Source organism: Arachis ipaensis, chromosome B8 (genome assembly GCF_059453495.1).
Source record: "Arachis ipaensis isolate K30076 ecotype BB chromosome B8, ASM5945349v1, whole genome shotgun sequence".
NCBI lineage: Eukaryota > Viridiplantae > Streptophyta > Magnoliopsida > Fabales > Fabaceae > Arachis > Arachis ipaensis.
The window spans coordinates 19,142,274-19,168,424 of record NC_142443.1 but is presented as its reverse complement, the minus strand read 5'-3'; the positions used below and the strand labels follow the sequence as shown (position 1 = coordinate 19,168,424).

Sequence of the window (26,151 nt, the reverse complement as noted above, 5' to 3'; positions counted from 1 at the left end):
CTCAACCCAAGATTTAAAACAAAAAGAAAAACTAAAGAGAGAGAGTTCTGTATTCCTAATGCTCCCTAGTGGAGCTCGCCCCCCCAATGTTCTCTAATGGAGCTCCCTTCTAATGGAGCTCCCCAATGTTCTTTGAGTGGTGTCAATTGGGCCATTGCTATTGATGGAATCGGGTTGAAGATAGCCTCTGTTGATTGCTCTTGGAGTTGGAGAGAAACCCATTTGTGAACCGGGCCATGAACCATAAAAGCTTGAGTAAAAGTTTGAGGTTAAACTTTTACTCAAACTTTTCATATCAGCTAACATTCCTTGCTGCCATCCACGTTTGAGCCAAAGTTTGAGGTCAAACTTTGAGCCAAACGTGGATCCCTTTTGTATGCTTCTTGGGGGCTACTTTGTCCTCTTGTCACGTTGCAAATTTTATGTCCAATATAGACTATTATATATGGTTGGAAATCTCTGAATGTCAGCTTTCTAACCCACTTGGAATCACCTCAATTGGACATCTACAACTCAAGTTATGCTCCTTTGAAGAGGACAAGGTCGCTGGCTTTGGTGTGCAGCGTTTGAGGCGACGTTTGCCTCAAACGTGGTCGAAAACGCCAGATTCTGGAGACTCAAACACATTGTCCACCCCATACTATTATACATTGTTGGAAAGCCCTGAATGTCTACTTTCCAATGCTGTTGAAAGCGCATCATTTGGAGTTCCACAGCTCGAGTTATACTCCATCGAAGGTGCAGAGGTCAGTTGGCCTCACTGCAAGTTGCCACCATATTCATTTATGCACATTTCGAGGCAGTTTTCTCCCTCAATTTTAGTGTCCACCATGCAGTGCCATATATGCTTGGAAACCTCTCGATTCCTACTTTCCATTGCTTTTTGAATCACCTCATTTGGAGCTCTGTAGCTCAAGTTATTCTTGTTGGAAGTATACCCCTTCAGGCTGTTGTGGTGTGTGGCGCCAACGTTTGCCAAAAAGCTTGAGGCAAACATTGGCGCAAGATTTTTCCTCCAGGGTGTAGGTTTTGTGATGCCAACGTTTGCCAAAAAGTTTGAGGCAAACGTTGGCTCAAGCTTTTCTCCCAAAAGTTTGAGCTAAAGTTTGAGGCAAACTTTGGCTCAAACTTTTTTCCTCTGGAGTGTTTTCAATTCTTCTAAAAGTTTGAGCTAAAGTTTGAGGCAAACTTTGGCTCAAACTTTTTGTTCTCTCTTGCTCCTAGTCATTCCTTCTTCCTTCAACCTTCTTCAAAACTCTTTTCACCTATCATCAATCAATCAAAACAATCAAAGCTATGCCCCAAATCATAAGATTGTGTTTCTTTCATAATATATGACAATTATAGCACAAAATCTCATGAAAGTGCATTAATTCATCCATGGTTGATTGAATCAAAGGAAACATGGAAATCTACCCAATTGGCTTGCTTATGGCTTAAGAAAGTGCATAAAACCTATTGAAAACAAAAGAAAAAACATAGAAAAACATGACATGGTGACATGTCATCCCAACACCAAACTTAAACCTTGCTTGTCCCCAAGCAAGAAAAGAATCATGCAATAAAGATTGACAAACTAAGGTGAGAAGAATAGCAACTAAATGTTCATGGTAAGCTAGTTTTCTAAGCATGCTACAATCACAAAAGAAGTGTAAATGATTGATGCTTCCATCTAGCTCAATTTATGAAATCTTTCTCTTATATTTCTTCCTTGAAACAAGCTTTTGATTTTCTTATTAGCTTCTCCTTTTGGGTGCTTTGCCCCATGAGTTGATAACAAAGCTACGACTTCTAAATACTTTGTTTTCAAGTATTACCACTTGATACATAAGCACCACAAGCATTTGATTAGAGGACTTCATTAAGCTCATTTTTCTTTTCTTTTCTTGACTCTCTAATCATTGATGCTCAGAGCCTTGAGCTTTGAGGGAGTGCTTTTGCACTTTGAGCCTAACCTTGACTTCTAAGTGTTTTGTTTTCAAGCATTTGGCTTGATACATAAACACCACAAGTACTTAACAAATAAATTGCCATTGGTACTCAGAGCCTTCAGCTTTCTCATTCTTTCCCTTTTTCTTTTCTTACTTTAATTGTATTTGCCTCTTCAAGGTTTTCATGATTTTCAAAAGATTTCACAAAATGTCCTAGATGAAAACTTCAATTAAATAAAATCCAATGCAATTAAGCAACAACCAAACATACTAGCTTTCCAATACTTTTATGCACATGCTAAAATCTTCTTTAATGCCTTGTTTGTTTATGATCATGATACTTTATTGCTTTTGAATTCACAAAACTCAAGTTGGTAATCATAATGACACAGCACCATGTTGCAATTTAGAAATCAAACTATGCCTTTTCATACACACATGCATACAGAGAAGGTAAAGACAATCATGCAGTTTATAGTGCTTGAAACAAATGAGAGGAAAAGGAACTTTACAACCTTGTAGTTCATCTTCTCTATTATTGTCATTTTCCTCCCATTCTCTTCCTTCCCATACCAACTCAGAATGCTTGCTCATCTTCAAGCAACTATTAGAACCGTGGCTATGGGCTTAAGATGGATTATGAATGTCTTACACAATGAAATGTTAGTAACACATGTGTTTTAAACAAGCAAAATTAAAGATATCAAGGCATAAGAGACAGAGACATTTTGATTGCATAGATAAGAAGGTGTGCACAATACATTGCATAAAAGATAAGTGGCACACCAAACTTAGTGTGACACTTTCACTTGGAATTGATGCAAGTATCTTGTAAGGATTAGAACCAAATTTTGTTGCATAGCAACACCAAACTTAGAATGCAACCATATGCCAATTTATTGAATTTAAACAAAGCAAAGAAAAAGAAAACAAAGCAAAGAAGAAATGTTACCTATGGTTGGGTTACCTCCCAACAAGTGCTTTTTTAGTGTCATTAGCTTGACATGTTGTTCTTCACTTTCTTCCTCTTCTTCCAGTTTGTTAAGAGGAATGACCTCAAAGGAGGGAAGGATTCAGCTAGTGTCCCTTGTCTTGGCCTTTCCTCAGCAAGCTTCCTTTTGCAAATGGCTTGATTGATCTTGCTTGCTGGATTAGGGACAGAATTGGTGTTCTTGCTAGTTTCCTTCACTTCTTTGGATTCAAGACTTGGTTGCTGTGTGATTATTGGAGTTTTATATTCATCCAGAGCCTTTTGAACTGGTGGTTCCATGAACTCCTCCTTCATGTACTTCTCTGCCTCACTTGAGTTTGGAATGATTTCCTCACTTTCTTGCTCTTCCACTTCCTCTTTTACACTCAACATTTGTTTTAATAGCTCTTTCATGGAGGAGGTTTGTTGATCTTCCCAACATTTCTTCATCTCCTCTTCATATCTTTTAATCTCAGATTCAATTGTTGAGACTTTTTGGTCCAGGGGGGTTTGAGGAGGTTGTGAGTGTTCAGGTTCTTTTGTCACCTCAAGTGCAGTTTCATTTTCAACTATTTCCACCACCTTTTTCTTTTTCACTAAAAATTCACTTGACTCAGTAGCCTCTTCCTCTTGTTTTTCCTTCTTCTTCATTGCACTCACCAGTTGGCCTAATTGCGCTTCCATGTTTTTGAGGGAGTTCTCTTGTTCTTTCTGGTATTTCTCTTTCTCCTCCGCAATTCTTTTGAGCATGGACTCAAGCTTTGAGAGTCTTTGGTTCATGGAAGTTTGTGTGGGTGGTGAGTTTTGACAGAGGCTTTCTGTTGAAGCGTGGTCAAGTGATGATATCTTCGGATGAATATCATATGGAGCATTAGAATTCTCTTCCCATCCACCATTAAAATCATGACTTGCAGCATTTTGTGGTGGAGGGAAATATCCCATATGATTTTCTTTCTCATCTTGTGGTTCTGAGGCATAGCTCCATGAATTGGAGTGCCCAGAATTTGAAGTTTCTTGGTGATATTCCCAGCCATCATTAGAGATTGATGATGGTGGGTAATATCCCAAAAAAATTTTTTTGACCAAATGATGAGTTGAACTCCATTTGTATTTTGCAAACATCAATGAAAATTGAAATTACTCATATCAGAGATGAGAATTTCTTAGTGAGGCAAAAACACAAACACCTTGGTTTCAATCTAAAATAGAAAACGAAAATAAAGAAAATGCTTGATCTAGACTTCTCACCCACTTAATCATTGTTGATCTAAATCAATCCCCGGCAACGGCGCCAAAAACTTGATGGGAAAATTTGTGGAAAAATGAATTTCCAAAACACCCAAATCTAACCGGCAAGTATACCGGGTCGCATCAAGTAATAAAACTCACGTGAGTGAGGTCGATCCCACGAGGATTGATGGATCAAGCAATTTTAGTGGGTGATTAGTTTAGTCAAGCTAACATTGAGTGATTTGAGTTATAATTGAAGCCAACAGAATGTAAATTTGCAGGAATTATAAAGTGCAGAAAGTAAAATTGCAAGTAACTTAAAGAACAAGAAAGTAAAATAGCTGAAACTTAAATTGCAAGAAAAGTAAATTGCATGAAAAGTAAAGGGGCTGGGGTGCTGGAAATTAAATAGAGCAATATATCAGAATTCAAAACTCTTGCAGCAAGCTTAAATTGCAGGAAAGTAAATTGGGAGCAATGTAAACAGAGAAGCAAAATTGCAGTGAATTAGAACTTAGAGCAATTGCAGAAGAATTTAAAATTGTGCAGGAAATGTAAATGAGATTTGCAGCAGGCTTAATGTAAATTGAATTGAGGAACCGAACAGAAAATGAAATGCAGCTCAATTGCAAAATCTAAATGAGAGGTTGAAGATCTCAGAAAATCAATGAGACTAGAAAACAAGTCTAGATCTCAATTCCTTCCTTGATCCGCTAGCAAACAAGATGCAGGAAAATTAAAGATGAAAGCGATGAAACGAACTTTGATTCAAATCACAATTCACTTGAAAGTTTGCAGAAGAAGAAAACAGAGAGAATTCTCAAGGTGAGATTGAAACAGAATTTCTTCAATTCTCAACCCAAGATTTAAAACAAAAAGAAAAACTAAAGAGAGAGAGTTCTGTATTCCTAATGCTCCCTAGTGGAGCTCGCCCCCCAATGTTCTCTAATGGAGCTCCCCTTGTAAAATGAAACTAATGCCTTTATATAGGCTTTTACAAAATGAAATTGAAATTCAAAACAAATTACCATTAAATGAAATTTCTATTCTAACTATCTCTTGTGCCTTTGAGTGGTGTCAATTGGGCCCTTGCTCTTGATGGAATTGGGTTGAAGATAGCCTCTGTTGATTGCTCTTGGAGTTGGAGAGAAACCCATTTGTGAACCGGGCCATGAACCAGAAAAGCTTGAGTAAAAGTTTGAGGTCAAACTTTTACTCAAACTTTTCATATCAGCTAACATTCCTTGCTGCCATTCACGTTTGAGCCAAAGTTTGAGGTCAAACTTTGAGCCAAACGTGGATCCCTTTTGTATGCTTCTTAGGGGCTACTTTGTCCTCTTGTCACGTTGCAAATTTTATACCCAATATAGACTATTAAATATGGTTGGAAAGCTCTAAATGTCAGCTTTCTAACCCACTTAGAATCATCTCAATTGGACATCTACAACTCAAGTTATGCTCCTTTGAAGAGGACAAGGTCGCTGGCTTTGGTGGGCAGCGTTTGAGGCAACGTTTGCCTCAAACGTGGTCGAAAACGCCAGATTTTGGAGACTCAAACACATTGTCCACCCCATACTATTATACATTGTTGGAAAGCCCTGAATGTCTACTTTCCAATGCCGTTGGAATCGCATCATTTGGAGTTCCACAGCTCGCGTTATACTCTGTCGAAGGTGCAGAGGTCAGTTGGCCTCACTGCAAGTTGCCACCATGTTCATTTATGCACATTTCGGGGCAGTTTTCTCCCTCAATTTTAGTGTCCACCATGCAGTGCCATATATGCTTGGAAAGATCTCGATTCCTACTTTCCATTGCTTTTTGAATCATCTCATTTGGAGCTCTGTAGCTCAAGTTATTCTTGTTGGAAGTATACCCCTTCAGGCTGTTGTGGTGTGTGGCGCCAACGTTTGCCAAAAAGCTTGAGGCAAACGTTGGCGCAAGCTTTTTCCTCCAGGGTGTAGGTTTTGTGATGCCAACATTTGCCAAAAAATTTGAGGCAAACGTTGGCTCAAGCTTTTCTCCCAAAAGTTTGAGCTAAAGTTTGAGGCAAACTTTGGCTCAAACTTTTTTCCTCTGGAGTGTTTTCAATTCTTCTAAAAGTTTGAGCTAAAGTTTGAGGCAAACTTTGGCTCAAACTTTTTGTTCTCTCTTGCTCCTAGTCATTCCTTCTTCCTTCAACCTTCTTCAAAACTCTTTTCACCTATCATCAATCAATCAAAACAATCAAAGCTATGCCCCAAATCATAAGATTGTGTTTCTTTCATAATATATGACAATTATAGCACAAAATCTCATGAAAGTGCATTAATTCATCCATGGTTGATTGAATCAAAGGAAACATGGAAATCTACCCAATTGGCTTGCTTATGGCTTAAGAAAGTGCATAAAACCTATTGAAAACAAAAGAAAAAACATAGAAAAACATGACATGGTGACATGTCATCAATAGGGCTTTCCTGTCGATTTGACCGAGCTCTTTAAAAGAGGTCGGGTAGTCTGACCTGAAGAGGTCGGTCGCTTTGTCACCAATCATTCCGGGTCGGGTAGTTCGACCCGGGATATGAACAGTGCCCCTGCTTGAGCTCGGTCTTCTTTTTTGAGGTCGAGTCCTTTGACTTCGATCCTTCTTTAGTGAAACCGAGTTCAAGCATTTTGTCGATTTCTTCCTTTTGTAGACTCCTTTTGAATGTAGAACGTTTTCCTCTAAAAGCGCGCGCTTTTATATCAGCGCTTTGTTTTTTTTGGGGATGTGAAAGGGTTTAATACCTTCATTAATTGGCATTAATTGCCCCGTTTTCTCTTGGTTTTTATTTTGAATTTCTCAATCAAAAAATGGTTTCTCTTCTTCGCTCTTCTTCGTAACTTCTCCCTTTACTCTCTCATTTTCTGTTTCTTTCGTAGTTCCTTCCCGCAACGCCTGTTCTGCTACTGCTTTCTGAGGAAGAGGGGTGATTTCCAGATTTCTCCTTCTATCTTCGCGGTTTTCCGCTTCGAGGGGTGGCTCTTGGTGTTTCTTCTCTTTAGCTTCCTTTTTATTTTCCAGGTTCGATTTTCTTCCTCTGTTTCTTTATATGTCTGTTTTTTGAATTTCGCTCAGAGAAAGTTTGCATCTTTTCTGCCTTTACTGTACCCGATGTGTTCTGGAATTTCTTCGTTTTTGGTGTGAATCTTTTTTCTCTTTTTGTTGCCTGAATCTAAAAATTGGGGCTTTTGCATGTTTGTTGTTGCTTGTGCCTTCGATGATGGTTTTGCTTGATTCTGAAAAAATTTGCGTCTTTGGTGATTTTCTGTTGGGCATTTTTGATTTTGACAATGCTTTGGCTGATGAACTGTAGAAAGGTAGTGACTTTTGTGTTTTTACTTCCTTTGTTTCATTCGAAACCTTATTTTTTCTTTTTTGATGAGTGCCGGGACGTAAGCTGTAGAATTTTCTTGAAACCTTGCTTTGTTACTGCCTCCAAAGGATGCCCCAGGACGTTGGTTTGAGTCTTGGGGTTTTCTTTTCCTGTTTGTTCGTCTGTCGAGTTGTTTTGCCCCTCGTCCGAGATGTTTTATTAGTAATCCACTCTTCTTTTCTTATTGTAGGATTTAGTTGGCCTCATGTCTTCTCGCAATAACGTTGTAGAGATGTCTTCTCAGGTTCCCGAGGGCATGGCCGATTGGGTGGACTCGATGGTTCTTATGTGTGTCTCTTTGGTTGATTCCGAGTTTTGTGCGCAGCTTAGGCAGTTTCATAGGGTCTGTAGTAATTCTGGTGATGAGAAGAATTATGAACTTGTCCCTCCCTCTTCTGAGGAGAGAGTTTGTTTCTCTACTCGGGTTGTTAATGATCGCCTTTTTTCTATGCTTATGACTTCTTCTTTGGTCAGCTGGGTATGACCCTTCCTTTTACTGAATTTGAAACCGACCTGTTATGGTCCTGTAATGTTGCTCCCTCTCAACTTCACCCTAATTCCTGGGGTTTTATTAAAATTTTTCAATTGTTGTGTAATGGTTTTGGTATCCCTGCCTCGCAATCTCTCTTTTTCTACCTATTTGTCTTGACGAAGCCTGGAGTAGTAAAAAAGAAGGCAGCTTGGGTCTCCTTCTGATCTTCCCAGGGAAAGAAGGTCTTTTCCATGTTTGATGAATCGTTTTGTGATTTTAAGAACTATTTTTTCAAGGTCCGAGCTGTTGAAGGAGCTCGGCCCTTTTTTCTGGATGAGAATGATGAGCCTACCTTTCCCTTGGAATGGAAAAAAGATGTGAGAGTGTCCAGGTATACGTGGGAAATATTGGATGAGGCTGAGCGAGCTTTTGTGACTGTCTTGGAAGAACACTGGGGTCAATCTCCCCATCTTGATGCAAAGAAATTTTTAACCAATCCCTCTCTTCTTCAAACTGAGCTGGGTATTTTGCATTTCCTTTGTTGTCTGTTTATATTGCTTGTGAATGCCTTTCCGACTTGTAGCTTAATTTCTTACTGTTGTGTCTTATTTGCAGAGGCAATGAAGAATAATGAATCCATGAAGGCTTTTAAGAGGGCATCGAAGGCGACTGCTGCCAAAAACATCTCGGCTAAGGCAGCCGGGGAGGGATCTTCCCAAGTGTGTATGAAGCAGTCCATGCCGAGTTCTCCTGGGGTGAGGAAGGTGATCCCCACTCCCCGAGTTTGTCTGGCTGACCCTCTTTCAACTTCTGTTGCTCCTTCTGTCGCTCCTTCCAGTAAAAAACAAAAAACGGCTGAACTTTTCAATTTTGATGCTCCCGACTTTAATGCAATTGAATTTGTGGATCAGCAAATCGGTCCCTATGGTGTCCTTTCTATAGACGATGTGTCCATCCTTCATCATTTGGAATTTATGACCCAAAACAGCATAAAGATGGTGTATATGGGGGCTGCTCTGCACCGCACTGCTCAGAACCTTCCTCTTCATGCCACCAAAGCATTTATGGAGGAGGCAAAGTAAGAGTTCGATCGGATGAGGGGGCTGAAGGAGGAGCTCGAGGTAAAGGTGGCCAAGCTGGAAAAAGATCTAGAAAACGAGAAGGCAAGTTCCCTTTCTCTGGCAGCTTCTGTGCGGTTGGCCGAGGACACGGCAATGATGCATAAGGATAGTTACGTTACGTCCTATCGGGAGGTGATGCACCTGAGGGGGGAGCTGGAGAGTGCCCGGGAAGATTATTATGAACTTCAAGGTCATCTTGTTGGCAGCGTGACTGCTGCTTATGAGAACCTAAAGGAGCAAGTTCGAGTTATTGCTCCCGAGGCTGACCTGACCCTCTTCAGCCTGGATAATGTTGTCAAGGATGGCAAGATTGTTCCTGATGACGAGGATGATGATAATGTTGAACCTGCCCCTGTGTCCTCTGCTAAGGTGTGGATTTTTGCTGTTCCTGCCGAGGTCGACCCTTCCACTTCTGATCCTGACTGCCAGATTTTAAACCGGGATGACGGTACTGTGGATGCTGTTCCCCTCCAGACTCGCCCTCCGTCTCCTCGGACTGATGCTGTTAAAAAGTCTTTTGACCCTTAGCTCACTTATTCTGGATATTTGTGTAGTTGGCCCGGCTTGTGGGCTTTTTAAACTCTTTTATGTTTTGTTTAACTGCTGACACTTTCTCGTTGCTTGCCTAGCAACCTTTATTTTTGAAAAACAAAAGGTAGCTTGCTTAATTTTGGTGGCCTCCGAGGCTTTTATAACTTTGTAGATTATATCATGCTTTTCGTGCTTGACTTGGTATCTCTTCTATTTTCTGGGAATGTTGGAATCTTGCAACTCAACCTTTTTGGATTACTTTGTACTTTTGAATCCTTTGTGGTTGTGGTTATGCGGGTCTAACTTGTTTTTCGGTTTTCTCGCTCTTGCTTGTATTTCTGACGATCTATAACCGATTTCTTCAAGTTGGTTCTCCGAGTTGTTTTGGTAGTCCTTTGTTTGGTCTCTCTCAGGGGTTACTTTTGTAACATGTCTTGTAGTAGGCTGATTTCTTTACGTTGTCCTTTTCTAAGTTATCTCTGTAACCCTCTTTTTTGGACCTTGGTTAGGTCTCTTTCAGGGATTACTTTTTATAGCTTTTTAGTGGTAAGAGTCCGACTTCGTTATGTCGGTCTCTTCTAAGTTATTTTGTAATCCTCTTTTTTGGATCTTTGTCAGATCTCTTTCAGGGATTACTTTTATAACTTTTCAGCAGCAAGAGTCTGACTTCGTCATGTCGGTCTCTTCTAAGTTATTTTGTAATCCTCTTTCTTGGATCTTTGTCAGATCTCTTTCAGGGATTACTTGTATAACTTTTTAGTAGTAAGAGTCCAACTTCGTTATGTCGGTCTCTTCTAAGTTATTTTGTAATCCTCTTTCTTGGATCTTTGTCAGATCTCTTTCAGGGATTACTTGTATAACTTTTTAGTAGTAAGAGTCCAACTTCGTTATGTCGGTCTCTTCTAAGTTATTTTGTAATCCTCTTTCTTGGATCTTTGTCAGATCTCTTTCAGGGATTACTTTTATAACTTTTTGTAGAAGGAGTTCGACTTCGTTATGTCGGTCTCTTTCTAAGTTATTTTTGTAGTCCTCTTTTTTGGACCTTTGTCAGGTCTCTTTCAGGGACTACTTTCATAATTTTTTCGTTTTGGGCCGTCTCTGTCATGTCGGGCCCTTCTAAGTTAAAGTAATCCTCTTTAATAGGGTTGACCAGACCTCTTTCCAGGGTTTACTTATAACTTGGGTTGACTTGGTCCGACTTCTTAACGTCGGCCAGTCTTTAAGTTATTATTTAGCAATCCATAAGACCTCGTCAGGTTCTTTTTAGGATCACTTTCGATAACTTCTTACATTATTCTGTGTTTATCTTTGCCGATTTGTAGAAGGTGGTTGGTATCTCTAGATCGTCTTTTAGGTGAATCGCGTTTTCACCTTTATCGGACGATTTTCTTTATCGTGATCGTGCAGTGAAATTGTTTTTCACTTTCTGCCGATCTGTTGCTTTATAATCGGACGATGAATGCTTCAGATTAATGCGTCTTGAAAACTTGTAGAATATCTAAAAATATATTTTATTCAAAAGAAAATGCAAATATATACATGTGGGAGTTTTTCATCCCTTTAAGTTGGATAATGTCCAGGTCTCACTCGGTGCCTCATTAAAAACCTTTTTAGGAAAAAAGAGTGCATCCAATAATGATTTCTTTTACTTTTTCTAGCTGTAGTACCTTCTTAGGTTGCAGGCGTGCCACGATCTGGGAAGCTCTCGTCCGTCGAGTTCGGACAGTCTGTAGTAACATTTTCCGAGTACTTCTACGACTCGGTAGGGTCCTTTCCAGTTTGCTGCCAACTTTCCTTCTCCTGGCCGAGTTGTCCCGATGTCATTTCGGATTAAGATGAGATCATTCTCTTCAAAACTTCTCGGCACTACCCTTTGGTTATATCTGGAAGCCATTCGACGTTTTAGTGCTTCTTCCCTGATCCGAGTTCTTTCTCGGATTTCAGGTAATAGGTCGAGCTCTTCCCTCTGAAGTTGGGAGTTGGCTTCTTCATTGTAGAGGACTACTCTGGATGACCCTTCCTCGATCTCTACTGGGATCATTGCCTCCACTTCATATGCTAGTCGAAATGGTGATTCATTTGTGGTGGAGTGTGGCGTTGTTCGATATGCCCATAGGACTTGTGGAAGCTCTTCGGCCCAAGCTCTCTTTGCGTCTTGTAGTCTCCGTTTCAACCCAGCCAATATGACTTTGTTGGCGGCTTCAGCCTATCCGTTGGCTTGAGGGTGCTCGACGGAGGTGAACTGATGCTTTATATTTAAGTCGGCGACTAGTCTCCTGAAGCCTGCGTCTGTGAATTAGGTACCATTGTCCGTGGTGATGGAGTGTGGGACTCCGAACCTCGTGACAATGTTCCTGTATAGGAATTTCCGGCTTCTTTGAGTAGTGGTGTTGGCTAGGGGTTCTGCCTCGATCCATTTTGTAAAATAGTCTACTCCGACTATGAGGAATTTTACTTGTCCTGATCCCTGGGGAAAGGGTCTGAGAAGATCGAGTCCCCATTTTGCGAACGGCCAGGGCGAGGTTACACTGATGAGCTCTTCTGGCGGGGCGATGTGGAAGTTGGCATGCTTCTGACATGGTAGACATGTCTTTACTAATTCTATAGCCTCTTTCTGTAGGGTTGGCCAGTAGAATCCCGCCCGGAGTACTTTTTTGGCAAGAGCTCGTGCTCCGAGATGATTGCCACAAAAACCACTATGTACTTCTTCTAAAACTTCCCTTATATTGGAGGTCGGTACACATTTTAGTAGTGGTATTGAGATCCCTCTTTTGTATAGGGTGTTGTTTATGATGGTGTAGTACTGAGCCTCCCTTTTCAGCCTCTTCGCCTCCTTTTCTCCTGTGGGGAGTGTTTCTGTTTTGAGATAGTTAATTATGGGGGTCATCCATCCTTGGTCCTGACTTGTTGTGGCTAGGAATTTTTCCTCTTCCGCGATTGACGGGTTCTGTAGCATTTCCTGGATGAGGCTTCTATTGTTGTCCCCTGGTTTGGTGCTGGCTAGTTTTGAGAGTGCGTCAGCTCGGGCATTTTGTTCGCGGGGTGGTGCACGAAATTGTGTTGTCCATGCTCGAACAATCCCTGGTAATGGCTCCAAAGCTTGGTGCTTTGATCTAGATTCATAATTGTCACAACTTCGATACAACTAACCAGCAAGTGCACTGGGTCGTCCAAGTAATACCTTACGTGAGTAAGGGTCGAATCCCACGGAGATTGTTGGTATGAAGCAAGCTATGGTCACTTTGTAAATCTCAGTTAGGCAGATATAAATGGATAATGGTGTTTTCGAATTTAATATGATAAAATAGGGATAGAGATACTTATGTAAATCATTGGTAGGAATTTCAGATAAGCGAATGGAGATGCTTTTCGTTCCTCTGAACCTCTGCTTTCCTGCTATCTTCATCCAATCCGTCTTACTCATTTCCATGGCTGGCTTTATGTGATACATCACCACTGTCAATGGCTACTTTCGGTCATCTCACGGGAAAATGATCCAATGCCCTGTCACGGCACGGCTAATCGTCTGGAGGCATCACCCTTGCCAATGGCTTCATCTTATCCTCTCAGTGAATAATATGCTCACGCACCCTGTCACGGCACGGCTATTCATCTGTCGGTTCTCGATCATGCTGGAATAGGATTTACTATCCTTTTGCGTCTGTCACTAACGCCCTGCAATCGCGAGTTCGGAGCTCGTCACAGTCATTCAATCATTGAATCCTACTCGGAATACCACAGACAAGGTTTAGACCTTCCGGATTCTCTTGAATGCCGCCATCATTCTAGCTTACGCCACGAAGATTCTGGTTAGGAGATCTAAGAGATACTCATTCTAGCTTAATTCATGTAGAACAGAAGTGTTTGTCAGGCACGCGTTCATAAGGGAGAAGGATGATGAGCGTCACACATAATCATCACCTTCATCACGTTCTTGGGTGCGAATGGATATCTTAGAAGTGAAATAAGAAGAATTGAATAGAAAACAGTAGTACTTTGCATTAATCTTTGAGGAACAGCAGAGCTCCACACCTTAATCTATGGAGTGTAGAAACTCTACCGTATGAAAATACATAAGTGAAGGTCCAGGCATGGCCGAGATGGCCAGCCCCCTAAAACGTGATCACAGGATCAAAATACAATCCAGGATGCCTAATACAATAGTAAGAGGTCCTATTTATAATAAACTAGCTACTAGGGTTTACATGAGTAAGTATTTGATGTATAAATCCACTTCCGGGGCCCACTTGGTGTGTGTTTGGGCTGAGCTTAAGTGTAGCACGTGCAGAGGCCATTTGTGGAGTTGAACGCCAGTTTCTGTGCCAGTTTGGGCGTTCAACTCTGGTTTTGGATCCTTTTCTGGCGCTGGACGCCAGATTTGGGCAGAAGGCTGGCGTTGAACGCCAGTTTACGTCGTCAATTCTTGGCCAAAGTATGGACTATTATATATTGCTGGAAAGCCCTGGATGTCTACTTTCCAACGCAATTGGAATCGCGCCATTTCGAGTTTTTTAGCTCCATAAAATCCACTTTGAGTGCAGGGAGGTCAGAATCTAACAGCATCAGCAGTCCTTCTTCAACCTCTGAATCTGATTTCTGCTCAAGTCCCTCAATTTCAGCCAGAAAATACCTGAAATCACAGAAAAACACACAAACTCATAGTAAAGTCCAGAAATGTGAATTTAACATAAAAACTAATGAAAACATCCCTAAAAGTAACTAGATCCTACTAAAAACATACTAAAAACAATGTCAAAAAGCGTATAAATTATCCGCTCATCACGGGGTATATGGCAGATCTTATATTCCCCGAGGAGTTCGAGCTGTTGTTTGGTTTTATCTAAATACTTTTTCATGGTGGGATCTTTGGCTTGGTAGCTCCCTGTTATCTGTGAGGTGACTACTTGTGAATCACTGTAGATGTTGAGTTTTTGAGCTCCGACCTCTTTAGCCAGCTTCAAACCAGCTAATAACGCTTCATACTCCACCTGGTTGTTTGAAGCTGGGAACCCGAATTTGAGGGAGAGCTCGACTTGGGTTCTTTGGTTGCTTTCTATTATCACACCTGCACCGCTTCCAGTCTTATTTGAAGAGTCATCCACGTAGAGGTTCCATTCTGTGGGGATTTCCAGGGTATCTGTGAACTCTGAGATGAAGTCGGCTAGATATTGTGATTTGATGGCTGTCCGAGCTTCGTATCGGAGGTCGAACTCGGATAGCTCGACTGCCCATTATAGAATTCTGCCTGCCAGATCTGTTTTCTGCAATATTCCTTTTATGGACTGGTTAGTTCGAACTCTGAGGGTGTGAGCTTGGAAGTACGGGCGAAGTCGTCGGGATGTTAGAATGAGGGTGTAGGCAAACTTTTCTATTTTTTGGTAGTTCAACTCGGATCTTTGAAGCGCTTTACTAACGAAGTAGACGGGTTGTTGCCCTCTTTCATCTTCTCTGACTAGTGCTGAAGCTATTGCTCGGCTTCTTACTGCGAGATATAATATGAGTGGTTCTCCTTCTCGTGGCCGAGATAGGATAGGTGGCCATCCTAAGAATTCTTTAAAGTTTTGGAAGGCTCGTTCACATTCTGTTGTCCATTCGAATTGCTTTCCCTTTCTCAAAGTAGCATAAAAGGGGAGAGATTTTATTGCTGATCCTGCTAAGAACCTGGACAGGGCGGCCAATCTCCCGTTGAGTTGCTGTACTTCTTTGATACATGTTGGGCTCTTCATGTTGAGTATGGCTTGACATTTATCCGGATTGGCCTCTATTCCTCTTTGTGTTAGCATGAAGCCTAAGAATTTGCCTGCTTCTACTGCAAAGGTGCATTTCGCAGGATTGAGTCGCATGTTGTGCTTCCTTATGGTATCGAACACTTGAGCCAGGTCGGACAATAGTGTTTCTTCGCTTTGTGTCTTTATTAACATATCGTCTACATAGACTTCCATGATTTTTCTGATGTGATCTGAGAAGACTTTATTCATTAGCCTTTGATAAGTAGCTCCCGCATTCTTGAGACCGAAAGGCATTATAATGTAGCAGTAATTTGCTTTTGGTGTAAAAAACGAAGTCTTTTCTTGATCTGGTGGATACATGGAGATTTGATTGTATCCTGAATATGCATCCATGAATGAGAGATATCTATATCCGGATGAAGCGTCTACCAGAGCGTCGATACTTGGGAGTAGATAAGGATCTTTTGGGCAGGCTTTGTTAAGATCGGTGTAGTCGATGCACATTCGCCACTTCCCATTTGATTTTTTCACCAAGACGACATTAGCTAGCCATTGTGGGTACTCTACTTCTCTTATGAACCCCGCTTCCAATAACGCTTCAACCTGTTCTTCCACGGCTTGGGATCGCTCTGGCCCGAGTTTTCTTCATCTCTGCTGTACTGGCCGAGATCCTGGGTAAACTGCTAATTTGTGGCACATTAGTTTGGGGTCTATGCCTGGCATGTCTGTGGCTTTCCATGCAAAGGGATCGACATTGTCTCGTAAGAATTGTATCAGCCCTTCTTTCGAATCTCCTTTCAGGATCGTGCCGATATTAGTTGTTTTGTCCGAGGTGTCTTCGATCTGAATCTTCTCTATCTCTCCTTCTGGCTGCGGTCGCAGTTCTTCTCGTCTCTGAACTCCGCCGAGCTCTATTGCATGAAACTCTTCTCCTCTGCCTCTGAGGTTTAGACTTTCGTTATAACAGCGGCGTGCCATCTTTTGATCTGCTTTTATTGTGGCTATCCCCTCTGTAGTCGGAAATTTCATGCATAAATGTAGAGTTGAGATTATGGCTCCGAGTTGATTCAATGTTGTCCGACTTATGAGAGCATTGTAGGCTGAGCTCACGTCGACCACGATGTAGTCTACTTTGAGTGTCCTGGATTGGTTCCCCTTTCCGAAGGTTGTATGTAGCGATATGTATCCTAATGGTTGTACCGGAGTATCTCCTAGTCCGAACAGACTATTCGGGTATGCCTTAAGTTCTTTGTCTTCTAAGCCGAGCTTGTCGAAGGCCGTTTTGAATAAGATGTCGGCAGAGCTTCCTTGATCTATTAGTGTACGATGGAGATTTGCGTTTGCCAGTATGATGGTAATAACCATGGGATCGTCGTGCCCCGAGATGATACCTGATGTGTCCTCTTTAGTGAACGTGATTGCAGGGATGTCTGGGGCTTCCTCCTTTCCTTCGACATGATACACTTCTTTGAGGTATCTTTTACGGGATGATTTGGAGATGCCTCCCCCTGTAAATCTGCCATGTATCATGTGGACGTGTCTTTCTGGCGTACGGGGTGATCGTGTAGTTCGTCCGACCTCTTCATCCCTTCGTCTCTTTCTTTGATCATCGTCTCGGTTTGCCAAAAACCGATCTAGTTTTTCTTCCCTTACCAACTTTTCAATGACGTTCTTTAAATCAAAGTACTCGTTGGTGGAGTGTCCTCGCAGCCGGTGGTATTCATAGTACTCATTCCGGTTTCCTCCCCCTCTTTTGCCTTTGAGTGGCCGGGCCGGGGGTATTTTCTCGGTATGGCAGACTTCTTTGTATACGTCGACTAGAGATACCTTGAGGGGGGTGTAATTGTGATACCTTTTGATTTTCTCCCCTTGTCGTTCTTCTTTCCTTTTGGAATCCCTATCTTTATCTCGGGAGGGGACCCCCGATTTAGAGGTTTCCCCCAACTGAGCGTTCTCTTCCATGTTGATGTATTTTTCTGCTCGCTCCTGTACTTCGTCTAAGGAGGTCGGGTACTTCTTTGATATAGATTGGCTAAAAGGTCCTTCTCGTAAGCCGTTGATGAGCCCTATGATGGCGGCCTCTGTTGGCAAGCTTTGTATGTCCATGCATGTTTTGTTGAATCTTTCCATATAGTTACGGAGGCTCTCCCGATCTTCTTGCTTGATCCCCAGTAAACTGGGGGCGTGTTTGGCCTTATCCTTCTGGATGGAGAATCTAACCAGGAACTTTTTGGCCAGGTCATCAAATTTTGAGATGGATTTTGGACGTAGGTTGTCGAACCATTTAATTGCTGTCTTTGTGAGAGTTGTTGGAAAAGCTTTGCAACGAACTGCGTCTGGGGCGTCGGTAAGGTACATTCTGCTTCTAAAATTGCTGAGATGATGATTGGGATCGGTGGTGCCATCATATAAAGTCATATCCGGGAGTTTAAAGTCTTTTGGGATCTTGGTTTTCATAATCTCCCTGGTGAATGGATCTTGCTCTTTGCGTGAATTTTCCTCAGGAGTGGTCCGAGGAGCCTTTGATTTGAGATCGGCTTCTAATTGCAGTAGTTTATCTTCTAAGTCTCGTCGTCGCCGTATCTCTCTTTGTAGATCCTTTCCGACCTCTCATTGTTGTTGAGTTTCTTTTTCAAGTTTCTTTAAACAGTCTTGAAGTGCTTCTATTATCCCCGGATTTGATGAATCTTTATCTCTGTTGGATTCCAGACTATCCTTTAGCGTGGTGTCCACGTTCTTGTGTGGTGTTCTGTTTTCCAGATCTGAATTGTGGTCGTTGTCATGGCCGTCCGCCATGGTGTTGGGATGACTTCCAGGTCCCCGGCAACGGCACCAATGTTCCGAGGGTTACCTGAAACTGTAGGTCGATCTCGGACGAGATCTTCTGTGCTGGTCGGAGCTGTTATGTCCGACTTGTTGATGGCGGCCAGAGCTGTCGTGTCTGACTTGTTGACTGGCTGCACTGCTGATCCTTGGTCACCGGAGGGTGGGGGGTACCTACAAGAGACTCCGATGCTTAAGTTAGCATGGGTATTAAACAGGTTTTATGTAGAATCAGAGTATGAGTTATACCTGGGTGCTTCAGTGTATTTATAGTAGTGTGGGCTGACCTTTCTGATAAGATAAGTTAGTTATCTTATCTTATCTTATCTTTATCTTGAGTGAAGTCAGCTAATCTTTAAGGGAACCGCCTTTATCTCTATAGGCTTGGATTGCCTTTGGATTTGGGTCGTGTTCCTCTATTTGGGCCCTTTATAGGGCTTTCCTGTCGATTTGACCGAGCTCTTTAAAAGAGGTCGGGTAGTCTGACCTGAAGAGGTCGGTCGCTTTGTCACCAATCATCTCGGGTCGGGTAGTTCGACCCGGGGTATGAACAAAACCCTTTGTGGTAATCGCAGTAAAGGCTTTTGTTGCCTCCCATTCTCTCCTTTAGAGGCCTGGGGCTGGATAGGATTCCCTTGTCTGCAATTTGCTGGTAGACTTCCACTATGGGCACCGTAAGTGGCAGTGTAGTTCGTGAACCTTCCTACCCGTGGCTACTTGGGTAGCTTGTTTAGGGTGCCATCTCTGGGAGCTTCCTTATACCGTTCGGTCTGATGCGCCTGCCGGGCTGGCGGGTTGGTGGGCTGCCGTTTATTGGCTGCCATAACCTGGCTGACCTCCTCGTCATTGATGTACTCTTTGGCTATGCTTTGGATTTCCTACATGGTCCATACAGGCTTGGTTGTTAGGTGTTTCCTATAGTCTTCATTCAGCAGGCCGTTTGTTAGGCATAGGCTAGCGACTGAGTCCGTGAGGCCGTCAATTTCTAGGCATTCGTCGTTAAACCTATCCAGGAACTTCCTGGTCGGCTCACTGGGTTTTTGGGTAACCCCTAAAAAGTTAATCGGGTGCTTTGCTTTGGCTATGCGCGTCGTGAACCGTGCTAGGAACTTCTGGGATATGTCTGCAAAAGTCGTGATGGATCCTTGCGGGAGAGTGTTGAACCATCGGATCGCTGGGCCGGCTAGCGTTACGGGAAACGCCCGGCACCTGACTGCATCGCCTACTCCTTCCAGATTCATTCTTGCTTCAAAAGCTGTGACATGTTCCTGGGGGTCCTTGGTCCCATCATATCTCATGTCCGTTGGCTTGTCGAAGTTTCTCGGGAGCCGGACTTTGAGAATTGAGGGGTGAAAAGGGGTTGCCCCCATGAATGATGGGATCTTCTTGTCTCCAGGTCTCCTCTTTCTGGGACCCCCAACGGCTTTCCGACTTTCTTCGGGTGGGTCTGGAAGTTGCTTGTGTGTGCGTCTCTTCGTGCCTTGTTAGGCTTCTTCCTTGGCTATCGTGCGCACGAGAGGGAGAGTGGGTGCGGGCGTGGGACCAGCTAGCACCGCCGTGTGAGCGGCTGGCATTTCCCTGGGATTGGTCCCTTGCCGCCAACTCCCTCTCAAGGTTCTGAACCCTGTGTCTAAGCTCTTGCATGATCTTGGCGCTGTCAGCCCCCGTTCCCCCGAAAGGGCGGCGTCTCTCGGGGGTCTGGGTATACATTTGGTTGGGCTGCACGGATGGTGTTGGGTGCTCGGCATCACGGGCCGTCGAGCTCGCTCTGCTCAAACGGGCTCCGCCTCCTTCGTGGAGTTCCTCCAAGGTGATGTGTCGCTCCATGTCCGCACCGGGTCCCACAGACGGCACCAATGTTCGTTACCTGGGGTAATCGGGTTGTCGGTGGGCGGTGACTAGGAGAGAGAGAGAGAGGGAGATTGATGAGCGGATAATTTATACGCTTTTTGGCATTGTTTTTAGTATGTTTTTAGTAGGATCTAGTTACTTTTAGGGATGTTTTTATTAGTTTTTATGTTAAATTCACATTTCTCGACTTTACTATGATTTTGTGTGTTTTTCTATGATTTCAGATATTTTCTGGCTGAAATTGAGGGACTTGAGCAAAAATCAGATTCAGAGGTTGAAAAAGGACTGCTGATGCTGTTGGATTCTGACCTCCCTGCACTCAAAGTGGATTTTCTGGAGCTACAGAACTCAAAATGGCGCGCTTTCAATTGCGTTAGAAAGTAGACATCCAGGGCTTTCCAGCAATATATAATAATTCATACTTTGGCCGAGTTTAGATGACGCAAAAGGGCGTTGAACGCCAGTTCTACGCTGCAGTCTGGAGTTAAACGCCAGAAATACGTCACGGACCAGAGTTGAACGCCAGAAATACGTTACAAACTGGCGTTCAACTCCAAGAATGACCTCTCCACGTGTAAACTTCAAGCTCAGCCCAAGCACACACCAAGTGGGCCCCGGAAGTGGATTTATGCATCAATTACTTACTTCTGTAAACCCTAGTAACTAGTTTAGTATAAATAGGACTTTTAACTATTGTATTTGGATCTTCGGATCATTTTTAGTCTTGGTTACTCCGGTTTCCCTCTGGAGCCGAGACCAATAAACTCCATTATCACTTATGTATTTTCAATGGTAGAGTTTCTACACTCCATAGATTAAGGTGTGGAGTTCTGCTGTTCCTCAAAGATTAATGCAAAATACTACTGTTTTCTATTCAATTCAACTTATTCCGCTTCTAAGATATTCATTCGTACTTCAACATGAATGTGATGAACATGACAATCATCATCATTCCCTACGAACGCGTGCCTGACAACCACTTCCGTTCTACCTTAGATTGAATGAGTATCTCTTGGATCTCTTAATCAGAATCTTCGTGGTATAAGTTAGATTGATGGCAGCATTCATGAGAATCCGGAAAGTCTAAACCTTGTCTGTGGTATTCCAAGTAGGATTCAGGGATTGAATGACTGTGACGAACTTCAAACTCGCGAGTGCTGGGCGTAGTGACAGACGCAAAAGGAGGGTGAATCCTATTCCAGTATGATCGAGAACCTCCAGATGATTAGCCATGCAGTGACAGCACATCGGACCATTTTCACAGAGAGGATGGGATGTAGCCATTGACAAAGGTGATGCCCTACACAAAGCTTGCCATGGAAGGGAGTAGGATTGATTGGATGAAGACAGCAGGAAAGCAGAGGTTCAGAGGAACGAAAGCATCTCTATACACTTATCTGAAATTCTCACCAATGAATTACATAAGTATTTCTATCTTTATTTTCTGTTTATTTAATATTATTATTCGAAAACTCAATAACCATTTGATATCCGCCTGACTGAGATTTACAAGATGACCATAGCTTGCTTAAAGCCGACAATCTCCATGGGATGGACCCTTACTCACGTAAGGTTTATTACTTGGACGACCCAGTGCACTTGCTGGTTAGTTGTATGGAAGTTGTGACAATTTATGAATTAAGATTAGAGCACCAAGTTTCGTTGGAGCCATTACCAGGGATCACAATTTCGTGCACCAAGTTTTTGGCGCCGTTGCCGGGGATTGTTCGAGTTTGGACAACTGACGGTTCATCTTGTTGCTCAGATTAGGTAATTTTCTTTTGTTTTATTTTCAAAAAGTTTTTCAAAAATCTTTCAAAAACTTCTCTTTTGTTTTCAAAAAAAAAATATTTTACATTAGTTTATGTTCTTCAGAATTTTCAAGAATGAATTCTAGAGTTTCATAAAAAATGTTGAAGCCTAGCTGGCTGTAAAGCCATGTCTAAATTCATTTAGACTGAGGCTTCCAAATCATCATTACAAGAGCAAGCTAGCTGTTCCTGATCCACCTGCTGTTGTATGCCTGATTTGTATCTTCTAAAGCTTGGCTGGCTATTAAGCCATGTCTAACCCTTAGATTGGAGCTTTAGACTAAGAGTACAAGATTCCTGGAATTCATATTAAAAATTTTGAAATCCTTATTTTTCTTTTTCAAATAATTTTTGAAAAATACCAAAAAAATCACAAAATCATAAAAATCAAAAATATTTTTTGTGTTTCTTGTTTGAGTCTTGAGTCAATTTTTAAGTTTGGTGTCAATTGCATTTTTTTTCTAAAAAATTCATGCATTTTTCGAAAATTCATGCATTCATAGTGTTCTTCATGATCTTCAAGTTGTTCTTGGTAAGTCTTCTTGTTTGATCTTCATGTTTTCTTGTTTTGTGTCTTTCCTTGTTTTTCATATGCATTTTTAATTTGTTAGTTTCTAAAGTTTGCAAATTTTTAAGTTTGGTGTCTTGCATGTTTTTCTTTCATTAAAAATTTTCAAAAATAAGTCTTGATGTTCATCTTGATCTTCAAAGTGTTCTTCGTGTTCATCTTGACATTCATAGTGTTCTTGCATGCATTGTGTGTTTTGATTCATAATTTTTATGTTATGAGTCTTTTTCATATTTTTCTCTTTCTTCATTAAATATATATATCTTTTCCTTTTTTCTCTCAAAATTTCAAAAATTTGGATTGACATTTTCAAAAGTTTTAAAATTCAATTGTTTCTTATGAGTCAAATCAAATTTTCAAATTTAAAAATCTTATCTTTTCAAAATCTTTTTCAAAAATTAAATCTTTTTCATTTTTCTTATTTATTTTCGAAAATTTTAAAAAATATTTTTCAAAAATCTTTTTCTTAATTTTATATCATATTTTCGAAAATATCATCAACAATTAATGTTTTGATTCAAAAATTTCAAGTTTGTTACTTGCTTGTTAAGAAAGATTCAAACTTTAAGTTCTAGAATCATATCTTGTGATTACTTGTGAATCAAGTCATTAATTGTGATTGTAAAAATTAAATCTTTTTTAAAACTAATTTCAATCATATATTTTCAAAAATATCTTTTATCTTATCTTTTTCAAAAATATCTTTTCTAACTTCTTATCCTCTTATCTTTTCAAAATTGATTTTCAAATCTTTTCTCAACTAACCAATTGATTTTTTTGTTTGTTTCTTATCTTTTTCAAAACTACTTAACTAACTATCCCTCTCTAATTTTCGAAAATACCTCCCTATTTTTCAAAAATTCTTTTTAATTAATTAATTGTTTTCAATTTTTAATTTTAATTTTATTTTATTCTTAATTTTCGAAAATCATTAACCCTTTTTCAAAAACTATTTTCGAAATTCAACTTTAAATTTTAATTGTTAATTTTTGAAAATTCTCTTATCTCTCATCTCCTTCTATTTATTTATTTATCTACTAACACTTCTCCTCACCCAAAAATTCGAACCCCTTCTTCTCCTTTGAGTTCGAATTCTTCTCTTCTTCATCCTTCTTCTTCTTTTCTTCTACTCACACAAGGAAATCTCTATACTGTGGCAAAGAGGATCCCTATTATTATTTTCTGTTTTCTTCTTTTTCATATGAGCAGGAGCAAGGACAAGAACATTCTTGTTGAAGCAAATCCTGAACCTGAAAGGACTCTGAAAAGGAAACTAAGAGAAGCTAAAATACAACAATCCAGAGACAACCTTACAGGAATTTTCGAACAAGAAGAGGAGATGGCAGCCGAAAATAATAATAATGCAAGGAGGATGCTTGGTGACTTCACTGCACCTAATTCCAATTTACATGGAAGAAGCATCTCCATCCCTGCCATTGGAGTAAACAACTTTGAGCTGAAACCTCAATTAGTTTCTCTGATGCAACAAAACTGCAAGTTTCATGGACTTCCATCTAAAGATCCCTTTCAGTTCTTAACTGAATTCTTGCAGATCTGTGATACTGTTAAGACTAATGGAGTAGATCCTGAAGTCTACAGGCTCATGCTTTTTCCCTTTGCTGTAAGAGACAGAGCTAGAATATGGTTGGACTCTCAACCTAAGGATAGCCTGAACTCTTGGGATAAGCTGGTCACGACTTTCTTAGCCAAGTTCTTTCCTCCTCAAAAGCTTAGTAAGCTTAGAGTGGATGTTCAAACCTTCAAACAAAAGGAAGGAGAATCCCTCTATGAAGCTTGGGAGAGATACAAGCAACTGACCAAAAAGTGTCCTTCTGACATGCTTTCAGAATGGACCATCCTGGATATATTCTATGATGGTCTGTCTGAGTTAGCTAAGATGTCATTGGATACCTCTGCAGGTGGATCCATTCACAAAAGAAAATGCCTACAGAAGCTCAAGAACTCATTGACATGGTTGCTAATAACCAGTTCATGTACACTTCTGAGAGGAATCCTGTAAGTAGTGGGACGCCTCAGAAGAAGGGAGTTCTTGAAATTGATACTCTGAATGCCATATTGGCTCAGAATAAAATATTGACTCAGCAAGTCAATATGATTTCTCAGAGTCTGAATGGAATACAAGCTGCATCCAACATTACTCAAGAGGCATCTTCTGAAGAAGAAGCTTATGATCCTGAAAACCCTGCAATAGCAGAGGTGAATTACATGGGTGAACCATATGGAAACACCTATAATCCATCATGGAGAAACCACCCAAATCTCTCATGGAAAGATCAACAAAAGCCTCAACAAGGCTTTAATAATGGTGGAAGAAACAGGTTTAGCAACAGCAAGCCTTTTCCATTATCCACTCAGTAACAGACAGAGAACTCTGAACAAAATACCTCTAATTTAGCAAACTTAGTCTCTGATCTATCTAAGGCCACTCTGAGTTTCATGAATGAAACAAGGTCCTCCAGTAGAAATTTGGAGGCACAAGTGGGCCAACTGAGTAAGAAGATCACTGAAACCCTCCTAGTGCTCTCCCAAGCAATACAGAAGAAAATTCAAAAGGAGAGTGCAAGGCCATTGATATAACCATCATGGCCGAATCCAAGGAGGAAGGGGAGGACGTGAATCCCAAGGAGGAAGACCTCCTGGGACGTCCAGTGATCAACAAGGAGTTTCCCTTTGAGGAACCAAAGGAATCTAAGGCTCATTTAGAGACCATAGAGATTCCATTAAACCTCCTTATGCCCTTCATGAGCTCTGATGAGTATTCTTCTTCTGAAGAGAATGAGGATGTTACTGAAGAGCAAGTTGCCAAGTACCTTGGTGCAATCATGAAGCTGAATGCCAAACTATTTGGTAATGAGACTTGGGAAGATGAACCTCCCTTGTTCACCAATGAACTGAGTGATCTGGATCAACTGAGATTGCCTCAGAAGAAACAGGATCCTGGAAAATTTCTAATACATTGTACCATAGGCACCATGACCTTTGAGAAGGCTCTATGTGACCTTGGGTCAGGGATAAACCTCATGCCCCTCTCTGTAATAGAGAAACTGGGAATCTTTGGGGTGCAAGCTGTTAAAATCTCATTAGAGATGGCAGACAATTCAAAAAAAACAGGCTTATGGACAAGTAGAGGACATATTAGTAAAGGTTGAAGGCCTTTACATCCCTACTGATTTCATAGTCCTAGATACTGGAAAGGATGAGGATGAATCCATCATCCTTGGAAGACCCTTCCTAGCCACAGCAAGAGCTGTGATTGATGTTGACAGAGGTGAACTAGTCCTTCAATTGAATGAGGAATCCTTTGTGTTTAAAACTCAAGGTCATCCTTCTGTAAACATGAAAAAGAGGCACAGTAAGCTTCTCTCAAAACAGAGTCAACCAGAGCCCCCACAATCAAACTCTAAGTTTGGTGTTGGGAGGCCACAACCAAATTCTAAGTTTGGTGTTGAGATCCCATATCCAAACTCTAAGTTTGGTGTTGGAAAGTCTCAACAATGCTCTGAACATCTGTGAAGCTCCATGAGAGCTCACTGTCAAGCTATTGACATTAAAGAAGCGCTTGTTGGGAGGCAACCCAATTATTATTTATCTAATTTTATTTTTATTGTTCTTTCATGTTTTATTAGGTTGATGATCATGTGGAGTCACAAAAACTACAAAAAAATTGAAAACAGAATGAAAAATAGCATTGAAAAATA

At 41.2% G+C, this 26,151-nt stretch overlaps 1 non-coding gene and 1 pseudogene across 1 annotated transcript; one reads left to right on the top strand and one right to left on the bottom strand.

The window, feature by feature from the left end:
- LOC107610635 (G-type lectin S-receptor-like serine/threonine-protein kinase SD1-1) overlaps positions 1-26,151 on the top strand; it is a 48,854-nt pseudogene that overhangs the window by 10,650 nt on the left and 12,053 nt on the right.
- On the bottom strand, positions 24,168-24,275 carry LOC148547366 (small nucleolar RNA R71). The gene has a single exon (XR_015897888.1). It is a non-coding gene; the product is annotated as a small nucleolar RNA R71 (small nucleolar RNA).